This window comes from Pinus tabuliformis, chromosome J (assembly GCF_031772625.1).
Source record: "Pinus tabuliformis cultivar Carrire ecotype Pingquan chromosome J, CPIR1, whole genome shotgun sequence".
Taxonomy (NCBI): Eukaryota; Viridiplantae; Streptophyta; class Pinopsida; order Pinales; family Pinaceae; genus Pinus; species Pinus tabuliformis.
The window spans coordinates 1,381,488,199-1,381,498,811 of record NC_142295.1 but is presented as its reverse complement, the minus strand read 5'-3'; the positions used below and the strand labels follow the sequence as shown (position 1 = coordinate 1,381,498,811).

Here is a 10,613-nt window from a genome sequence, read left to right as displayed (position 1 = left end):
ACTAGAGCGGATGCAAAAGAACGATGCACTTACGATTTGGGGAACCACAAATATGGCTAGACAAATATGACGGATGAGATGATCCACACACACACCTCGCGAAATGGACCAAGGTCTACGGGGAAGAGCCACAGGCTAAATGGGTACATTTATTCTATCATACCCTGGATGTCATACCCATGAATTGGTATACTGAGACAAAATTCTGCCATGGTACGAGCGAATGGGATGTCTTGCGCAAGGGATTTCTGTTAACCTTCACGTTTGAAGATCGTTGGTTAGATACTGTTGACGATGCGCTACAGGTAGTGAAAGCAACTATCTTCAAAATACCCCAGGAGCCAATGGAAGTACTTTAAAGTTTGGAGAAGACAATTGAAGTGGCAACATGTTTACCACAAGAAGATAAAGAGGAATTAATGGCAACATGTAATTCTACAATGGTGACTCCTCCTACACCTATTAAAGCTCAACATTGCAATCCTCAAGTGACACGTTCAACAAGTAATATGACAACCTTACACATTCAAGAAAATAATACTCTAAGTTGACAACAAGGATCATCAACAATAAGAATTTTTGATGCAGGGACTATAACTCTACATTCTACAAGTTCAACTTCAAGTGACACATCAAATCCAACTTTGGTAAGCTTGAGAAGATATTTATGAGAAAAATGAAGGAGAGCAATGCGAGTCTAAATTATCTTTTTTCTTTATTTTCACACGTACATGATCCACTTAATTTTGAAGATACAATTAAGGAGGAAAAATGGGTAGCAGAAACGGATGATGAAATAGATGCTATAAAAAAGAATGGTGCATGGGAATTAGTGAATCTTCCATAAGAAAAGAAGTTATAGGTGTGAATTAAGACCAGAATTAATGCAAAAGGAAGGCTAGAAAGGCATAAAACAAGGCTAGTTGTTAAGGGATACAAACAAAAGCCCCAAAGAGATTATGTTTAAAATTTTGCACAAGTCACAAGAATGGAAATCGTGAAAATAATTTTTGCAATAACAATGCAACATAAGTGGAAGGTAGTCAAATGGACGTGAAATAAACCATTTTGAATGGAGTATTAAAAGAGGAAGTGTATGTGGAGCAACCACCTAGTTATGAGGTTCAAGAGAAAGAAGACAAAGTGTATAAGCTAAAGAAATCCCTTTATGGGTTGAAGCAAACACCACACACATGATATAGCATAATAGAATCATATTTGTTGAACAATGGCTTTAGCAAAAGTGATCGTGAGCCTACCCTTTACATCAAAGAAAGTGATGGTATGCTTTTAATTGTGCTTTTATATGTAGATGATTTAATTTTTATAGACAACGATGATCTTCTCATTGTTGATTTCAAAGAGGTCATGAAAAATGAGATTGAAATGATAGATTTGAGATTTTTAAAGTATTTTCTAAGCACATAAGTGAAACAAGTGGAATTTGGATTTTTTATTTCTCAAACAAAGTATGCATAAAACATATTAAAGTGGTTGAAAATGCAAAATAGCGATCGTGAGCAAACACCAACAACCATGGGTTTGAAATTGAGGCAAACAAGATTGTAGTAACAATGTAAATACAACACTATACAAAAGCATCACTGCTAGTTTGAGGTATTTGACTGCAACTAGACTTGATTTTATATATGTAATGAGTTTGATCTTTTGATTCATGGAGACACTAAAGGAGACACATTGGCTTGCAGCTAAAAAAATTCTAAGGTATGTTAATGGAAACAAAGGATATGACATTTTGTATACTACAACAAATGAAATTAGTTTGGTTGGATATTGACAGTGATTGGGCATGGAGTGTAGATGATAGAAAAATGACATCAGGTTGTGTTTTTAATTTGGTTTTGGGAGTAATTTCATGGGCTTCCAAGAAAAAATCAATAGTTTCTCTTTCCACAGCTGAGTCAACCTTCCTTTGGCATTGCGGCTGCCACCTTGAAGACAACAATTTGGATGAGAAGAATGTTAAAGGATTTAAGGCATGAACATGAAGAAACAACAAAAAATTATTGTGACAATAATTTTGCAATTGCCATGGGGGCTTCATTGGGGGAGCAATACCATACCACGCGCGTTCATATTGGAGGATATATATTGAGGAAAAATAACATAATATATTGAGCATATAATAGGGGTAAAGGATTTTTATATTGTGAGGTATAACAAATGGAGTTCAAAGTTAATGAAAAAATTTAAAGGGGTATAAAAAATAATGAAAAAAAATATACCTACAATATCTAGTGAAAGTAGGGGTTTTTTAAATTAAGAAGGTGTATTGGGTTTGTATTGGTAGGGGGTTAAATAATATGATTTTTAGAGGTATTTTCCAATATGTAATCAAATTAAGGATGTTGTTTAGTATGCCACGAACGCCGTGACATGCATAGGTTCATTGAGTGAAGCCCCCACAACAATTGAGCTATCCAAAATTTTAGTTTTTCGCAAAAAACGTAAACACATTGACACAAGGTATCATTTTTCTCGATTTGTGCATGTCATCCTTGCGCAGGGGCCATGCTAATCTTCTCTGTATCGTTCCAATTTTATTGGATGTCTCTGAAAAGAGTTAATCAACAATAGAGAAATCATTTTGGAAAATTGTAGATCTCAAGATCAATACATTGACATTTTCGCCAAAATGTTAGCAAAAAAAGTTTTGTTCAGCTAAAAAATTGTTTGAGCATTATAATTATCCATAATTGTGATTAAGAAAGAGTGTTGGAAATCATTCCAATTACTTCATTAAATGAACCCGATCATGCCATTCTTGGATTACAAAAAAAATCAAGTTGTAGATTTCTTCCTTAATGCTAAATCTATACATAACTAGTTTCGACCAGAATACTCTCTAAGAAATCAGTAAGAAAGAAGTCGACATCCATGAAAATATTAATGTATAGTTGGTATAATCATTAATGCTTGGTTGAATTACACAATGAGCATATGGATGAGTTGACATTGCATGCAATTATCTTTGAACTCTGCAATTGTATGACCTATTAAATACTTTTTTAAGCTTCTTATTTGCATATATATAAAAGGGGAAATGTATGTTTTTAATATATAAGCTTTAATTGTTGGTTGTGTGTTTGGAGTTTTTCCTTTCACCTTGCGTATAAAATATTATTTTTACTGTGTGAAGGAGAGTCATGTAGATCTCTATAAATTTTGGTTTTATCGTGAGTAAAAGGAGTAGCAACCTCTGTTTTCATTTTTAAATATATTTTCTATTGTGAAATTAAAATCAGATATATATTGTTGTGCTCGTAGTTTTTGGAATTTTATTTTCTATTGGATCTAGGAAATCTTATTTTCTTTTAAACTTTATTTTTATGTTAATCCATGTGTTCCTCTATTTTATGATCTGTTTTTCTTTCAATGTTCAACCATTCAAGTATTTTGATGGTGATTGTTCAAATATGATTGTGGTGAATCAATGACATAGAATGTGCATAAAAGAGATTCATAAGGCCATAATTATGGAATCTCGGAGGAGTGAGGTCTCCATTGCATAAATAAGCTACTTGGGTCATGTCTAGTGTTGTAAAAATTCAGACCAACATGTTAATATGGATCACCACCTAGACCATGATTAAGAGAATACACAACAAAGGTTCGACCATTCCTAGCGTTGGACCTGGATGACACCTCAAAAGTGAGCACAAATAGAAGTGTTTTAATTTTTTCTCAGCAACTGAAACATTTGCAGCACATAGAAGCTCCTCAATCATTTGTAGCTCCTTAACCATTTGTTTTTGCTCACATAATGAATCAATGACAAACTTGACCTCTACATATGCAAGAGTTGGAGCTTTTCTCGCAATCCATTTCACCTGTCACTCTAAGAATTTAACATATTTGCAAGTTATAACATATGCTATTCATACACAAAATACATTAAATGGATATTTTCTCGTTCCGTTATTGAACAATCACAAAATGTGTTGCTATCACGTGTCAAAATGGATGGAAACGATTTCTAGAAATCCAAGACATTACCTCACATTAGAAGACAGAGTAAAAGCAACCTGACATACATGATTTATATTTATGGACCAATCGTTCAATTGGTAAAGGGAGATCCCTCAACCTACAATCCAACCTCGATCTAGATATGGCAGATACTTCGTCTTACCCTCAATCAACCAATGAGAAATCTCTAGACCTGCATGCAGGGGTAAAAATTATATTCATTATAGTAATGATTGAGACAAATTTTGTTGTCATTAGGCCCCAGTGAAGTCGTTCTTTGTTTGTTAAATTTCATGTTTCATAAATTATCCTCCAAGCAGGTCAGGCAATGAAAAGCGACCGAGCATCATGGATTGCTCAAAGGGACGGATGTGAAATTGAAATGCTTGAGAATGTTTGGGAGTGAAATGCACAATAATCCTTGCAACTTGTAAAAAATATTGAAATTATTGGGAATGTTTTGGACTGAAAATGCACAATAACCTTTGAGAAAAACTAACAAATAATTAACAAATAATTATATAATGAAAAAAATGAGGGAAATGTACAAGATGATGGTGAGAGATAAATATCAACCATCCAATTTTGTATAAGACTATGAATATTATGTCAATCACTCATCTTCACTATTTATTTGATAAAAAAAAATAAAATTGATTTAATACTTTCAAATCTATTATATTATGTTTTTTTGGTTTAAAACACAATATGATAGATCTGAAAAAATTTCTCACATCGTAGAAGCCTAAACTCAAAAAAATTAAAATTCATAAAAACCGATTATGAAATGAAGCACTTATTAATTACTTCTCAACTGTGGTTTAAATTTGTCCGAGGGAAAAAAAGAAAAAAAAGAAAAACTATACATCTTATAAGCGAAACATTATATTTAAACTTTTACTTTATAAATATATGTCATTATTGATTTTTTAAAGTGTAAGCATAGTTGAGATGGTAAATTATTTTTTTGTTGCATTCTAGTCAATTGGAAAAGTAAACATGTCTATGTGTTCAAGTAATTCAACAACACATGTTATAAGGTGCTTCAGATCATGTTGTATCATTGGCGCATCTCATTGAGTTCATAGTAGGGAGTGAAAATACTGTGAGAGATCAATAATTGTAGATTGTGGGTTGTTTTTTTCCTCCTCTTGTTGATTATTGGAGAAATTAATTTCAAGCACCTGCTATGTGTCATGACTGTAAATTTAGGTGTCCTAGTTCAGTTTAGTTGAGTTCTTTCCAGTCAATTATTGTTGATGTCTCCTATGTAGCGTTATTTAACTGTTGGAGAATATTGAGAAGAGTACTTCGCTCCACATCATTAAGCTTTTAACATGGTATCAAAGCCTAGTCTGGGAAAGACTCCTTGAGAGCAACAAAAATAAGAACTCGAGGTTGCATAAAACTCCAAAGAGAGCAACATTTCAAATATTTTTTTCTCACAAAAAATAGGAGAGTTCATGAGGAGATCAAGGACAAGAGGAAAGAGGAACTCGAGGCAAGAGGAGCTCAAGGTCGAGAGGAATTAGATTGAAGTTGAGGAACATAGAAGCTACTGTAGAGGCACAACCGCAGGCAACCACTATGTTTGCAAACCGATTTTCTTGTTAAGGTGGAATCAGCCAACACCCAAAAAATGGGAAAAGCCAAGAGTCTAAGACAATCAAAGCAACAACAAGAATTGTTTCAGATCAATTTGAATGAGTTGGAAGACAAGATGAAAATAATGCCTTTGCATTAAAATGCATAAAGGAATGCATAGATGGCAACATTCTTTCCCTCATAGTAGACACAAAGAGGGATACCCTAAAGAGGATTTTTTTTTGTAAGGCGGAGAGTTCAAGTTGAAGATGAAGGTGGAGCTATACCACCAGGTCTACATAAAGAGTTTGGTGAATCCCACTTCAAAGTGTATTACAATGATTATGGTGTGTTACCAAAAGTGGAGAAAGAGAATACAGATGATTGTGAATCCCACTATGCATAACCACATGTGGATGACGATTTAGTTAATCCAACAATAGAGTTTGTTGATGACAAGGAAGCTGACATTACAACAGCCAGTCGTATGGTGAATCCATTAATTAAAATTGTTGATGTTGTCTTTAATGAAGAACAATTATCCAAACATGAGTGGTTGCACATGATGCAACAGAAAAATATCATAGATATGATGTTATTTGGGAAGATAAGCCCACTTGGATCTGAAAAGCAAGTGGAAGATAACCTATTTGTAGCAACACAGATTAGTAATGAAGTGAAAGCGATAGAGGAAGACAAGGAAGCGCAAGAGGATAAACCTCTAATTGCAGAGTAGAGAGGACAAAACTGACATGGTTCTGTAAATAATTTTAAACTTAACCTTAATTTTTGATGTGCAAATGTTAGCAGCAACTAGGAAAAAGCAACAAAATTGGAAGAAGAATTACGGTTCCTTGAAGCATGGCTTACAACACCATGTTTTCGATAAATTTTGCATAAAATTTGCAGAAATGAATGTTGAAGACACCATGGATGATGAAAACATTAATGAAATTTTCATGTTTTGGAGTTTCGAAGAGATAAAATTTTATTCTCATCTTATATTGTAGAAAATTGATGAGAAAAATACTGAATATGAAAAGCACACCATAGAAGATGACATACTCACACAACCTGCATAAATAGAATAACTACATCAACAAATGAAGAATCGAAAATTTGAAGCCTACAACAAAAAGAAAAAGATGAAACAATTTAGAGGATATAGTATTTGGAAGAAAAGAAAAATAAAAGGAAATCCAACTCATGTAATTTTTTTTTAAATTGTAAGCCTTGCTGAGACTAAGACCAACATGCATCTTAGTTTAAATTTTTGTGATTGTAATTAAGGAGAAGTGTTGGAGAAACTAATTCCAATCACCTGCTAGGTGTCATAATTGTATATCCATGTGTCCTAGATATGTTTTGGTTAGTTCAATTTAGTTAACTTTCACTCTAGTCATTTATTGTTGATGCCTCCTATGTAATGTTATTTACCTATTTGAGAATATTGAGAAGAGTACCTCACTCCACATATTTCAGTTTTTAACACCGATGATGCTTCAAATAAAGCCTAGCGATGCAGAAGATGGAGATTCTGACCTCATGGTGCTAGGTTCCTCTTTGATTGGTAACAAGACCATAATTGCTAAGGGCACCCTATCTTCAAATTTAGATGTGTCAATCTCAACAACAACAACATTAAAAAATGGTATTTGGGTATTTGGAGTGCTATGGAATCTTCCCTAATGTTCTCTTGGGTGGCTAATGGGGAGTGTGGTAGTGATTTTGTGGCAATGGTGTAGCAAAAGACACCTCCTTAGTAGTTGATTGTTCCCTGCAAAGGATCACAAGCATAATTGGTGCTATTAGTGGAAAAACTTAAATAAAAACAACATTGTAAATAGTGGAAACAATGCATACATAAACATAAACGAAACAAAGAGGTAAATACACAAACAATGCTCAAATGGAGCAAACAAATCAATAATGTAATGGGAAAACTCCCTTTATTGACTATTGGTAGTAGAGGTTGCATACAATAGATGAATCTTAGACACTTGAAGAGAATTCTTTGAGCTATGGTGCTAAAAAATCCTCAGCAAGTGGTTTTCTATTCCTCAATCTCTTTGCAAGTTTCTTCTCTCTCTCAAAGAAGTATGAAGACTCTCGAATGGTGGATTCGTCTTTTCTCACTAGGATGATGGATTGCTTAGAAGAAATATGGCCAACATGGTAGTGCTCTTCCATTCTTTGGCTTCAACAATGTAATGGTGGTTTGCTTTGATATAAATTTGGCTAGAATAATAATGTCTCATATTTTAGCTCTCCCATGGCCTATTTATATAGAATTTTTTGAATCCATCTCCCCCCTCTTGGTTCATGCATGATAATGACACATGAGTAGGACAAGATGATTCCATTGAGGGTTGCATATCTTCAATGCGACTTGAATTAGGCTATACTAGATTGAGCTCATGTCAGAGAATTGATCCCAAGTGTGTAGAGTGGTCCTGAATCGCAGAGTCATCCTTTTCTCCAATTGCAAAAATTTCGAAGGATATTCCGTGTGCATGTGTTTATCAAAGAAATAGTCGCGTGGCATCAATTGTTTTTACTTTATAAACTTTGGACCTTAGGAGAAATTTGATTTTTTAAACTTCATGATGTATCCAACTGGAAAATGTTCACTTGTGTATTCTGCTGGACACCTTTTAGTGTCTTCTGGATTGTGCCAACATGTTTAAGATTTTATGGTGTTAACAGTTGCCCTGTGATGTATGAGGTTAGGAGGAACTGTATAACTAAAATACATCACATTTTATTTTTTGACGGAGAGTATGATCAAATTTTTGAGAGAGAGGATAACTTGTTGTGGAGATTAGTAGAGTAAAACCCCTTGATTGAGTATAAATGGTAACCATGCTCTGGTGAAAACCTACAGAGTGAAATAAAATGTGTCTATACGAGGTGGGAATGTCCCACGCTCGCTATGATGACTAATCGTAACTGATTACAATCAGAAAAATAATGTTTTTTTCCAGGCAACGTTGTGGTAGTTGATATGCTAATCGATGATGATGATAATTGTTGATGCCCTCAAGGGCGCTTGTTGGTCAAATAGATCGAATTTGGTTCCCCCATGCATAACAAAGGTGAAGCACTGCTGAATGAGGTGCTTCGGTATGCATAGGTCTTCGACTTCGGGTACCTCCCCCATATCATGGTGTAAGGATTGTTGGATGAGGTTCTTGGTGATGTGGGAGTCTTCGACTAAATGAAAGAACTGCAATGGTCACTAAGTACATCACCAACTTGACATGAAATCTTGTGTTGGTGTCGAATGTCAAGGGAACCAATGGCATTAGTGGGCAATAATGATTCCCATTGTGCCATCTGAGGATATCCCTACAAGGGGGGAGTATCTAAAATACTACATCTATCCTGGAAGACAAATGTTGAAGTTGACAAGAGAGGAGTGTTAAGCGCCCGACATGCTAGGTTAGGGAATCAATATGAGATGCAAACAAACTATAATAATGTGGGTCAGATAAGGCATGATAGTGAGAGTTGACAATATAAGAGAATATGGAAAACTAGCCCAAGGTCGGAGCTTGTTGTGCAAATGGTGTCAGACAAAACATGTTTATTGATGGTGATGGCCCTAGAGTTGATAGGATTTCCAGGGTGGGTGTAAGTATGTTCTGATGGGCGGAAAATGGAAAGTGATTGCTGGTGAGGTGCAAGCTCTGACTAAGGGTGAATAGAAACTATTGCTAGGTAATGGACGTGAATAGCAAAAAATGTGGGTGGGATTCTCTTTCCTAAAAATAAAAAATAAAAATAAAAAAATTGTACACTTGCCAAAAGAATATGAGGGTGACTTGGATGTACAACCATGGATATGGGTGCCCCGTAATGATGGTGACATGTATGGAGATGTGGTGTTTTCTTCTGAGGGAGGGGGCCCCATTGGTTGGTCTCCGTGTTGGTTTAGTGAGGCGGATGAAGGGACACAGATGAGCTATGCAATATGGGTGAATGATAGGCCAAACGTAGGACATGGAGGTGCACCCATCTTGATCCATCATAAAGTACCATATATGGCTCGGGAAATGGTGTGCATGTACGGTGAGTGTAGTCGAATGAGGCTGAACTTTAAGGCATGTAAGTGGGGTGGTTCGTGGGCTGGAGTAAGAGGTCATGGATCCTGTTAATGAAGAGGGGTCTACAAAGATGAAGTGAGACATGCGTTTGGAGGGGGCAGGCTCTATCAACCAATGCAGATGTTTATCATATACAAAGGTGAGATGGTGATAAACATGGCCGAGATGAGGGACCTTATGGTGTATTTTGGAGAAATGATGTTAGGATATGTAAAGCTTAGGAGGAAGCATATCTTGCTAAGTGGAGAATGATACCTACTATGTTACTTTCTTGTCGGTGATTTGGTTAAAGCGAATTGTGTGTGATGTTCTTGAAATGAATTTTTGAGTGTGTGATAGGCCCAAAAATGAGTTTTGTCATTTACTAGAACAAAGAGTTCCATGATGAAGATGGTATGGTAATGATCCTTGAGTCTCTTCTGGTTTTGTCAATGGATATCCTAGGCTTCTGTAATGGACCCCAAAAGATGGTGAAAGAGTGATAGATAGTGTTAAGAGGGCTAAATATCACTCATTTTCATTGCTGAGCTGTAGAGGTCAGAGCGAGCTCTTGGAGATTTTCTTACCGTTGCAGTAAGCTAAAGCACCTAGGATGCACGCAGGGACAGCCAGGTAAGAGATTGTACCTTACTGTTTGTCATTTTGGTAGTCTTAAGGTAGGAAGTACATACAGGGGTCCCTTGTATGGCCTATTAGGGTTGAGTTTTGTGGCTATGTAGGAAACTCGTTTGGAGTTGTGCGGTCCCCACGCAAAACTGAGGGTTTGGCGTGGTGACTCTGTGAAAAACTGAAGGTTTTGCATGGCGAATCCGCGAAAAACCCCTCCCCGGACGTGCATTTCATGTGTCTGAGGGGAGAAATGTTGTGGTGAAACCTCGTGGGGGTCATTACAGCTTGGTCAAGGTAATGTACAATGGCCACACATCTGTGTGA

General features: G+C 35.8%; 1 non-coding gene across 1 annotated transcript; it reads right to left on the bottom strand.

Moving 5' to 3' along the window:
* Positions 1 to 2,481: 2,481 nt before the first annotated feature.
* LOC149232493 (U6 spliceosomal RNA) lies at positions 2,482 to 2,586 on the bottom strand. The gene has a single exon (XR_016248585.1). It is a non-coding gene; the product is annotated as a U6 spliceosomal RNA (small nuclear RNA).
* Between the last annotated feature and the right edge of the window lie 8,027 nt (positions 2,587 to 10,613).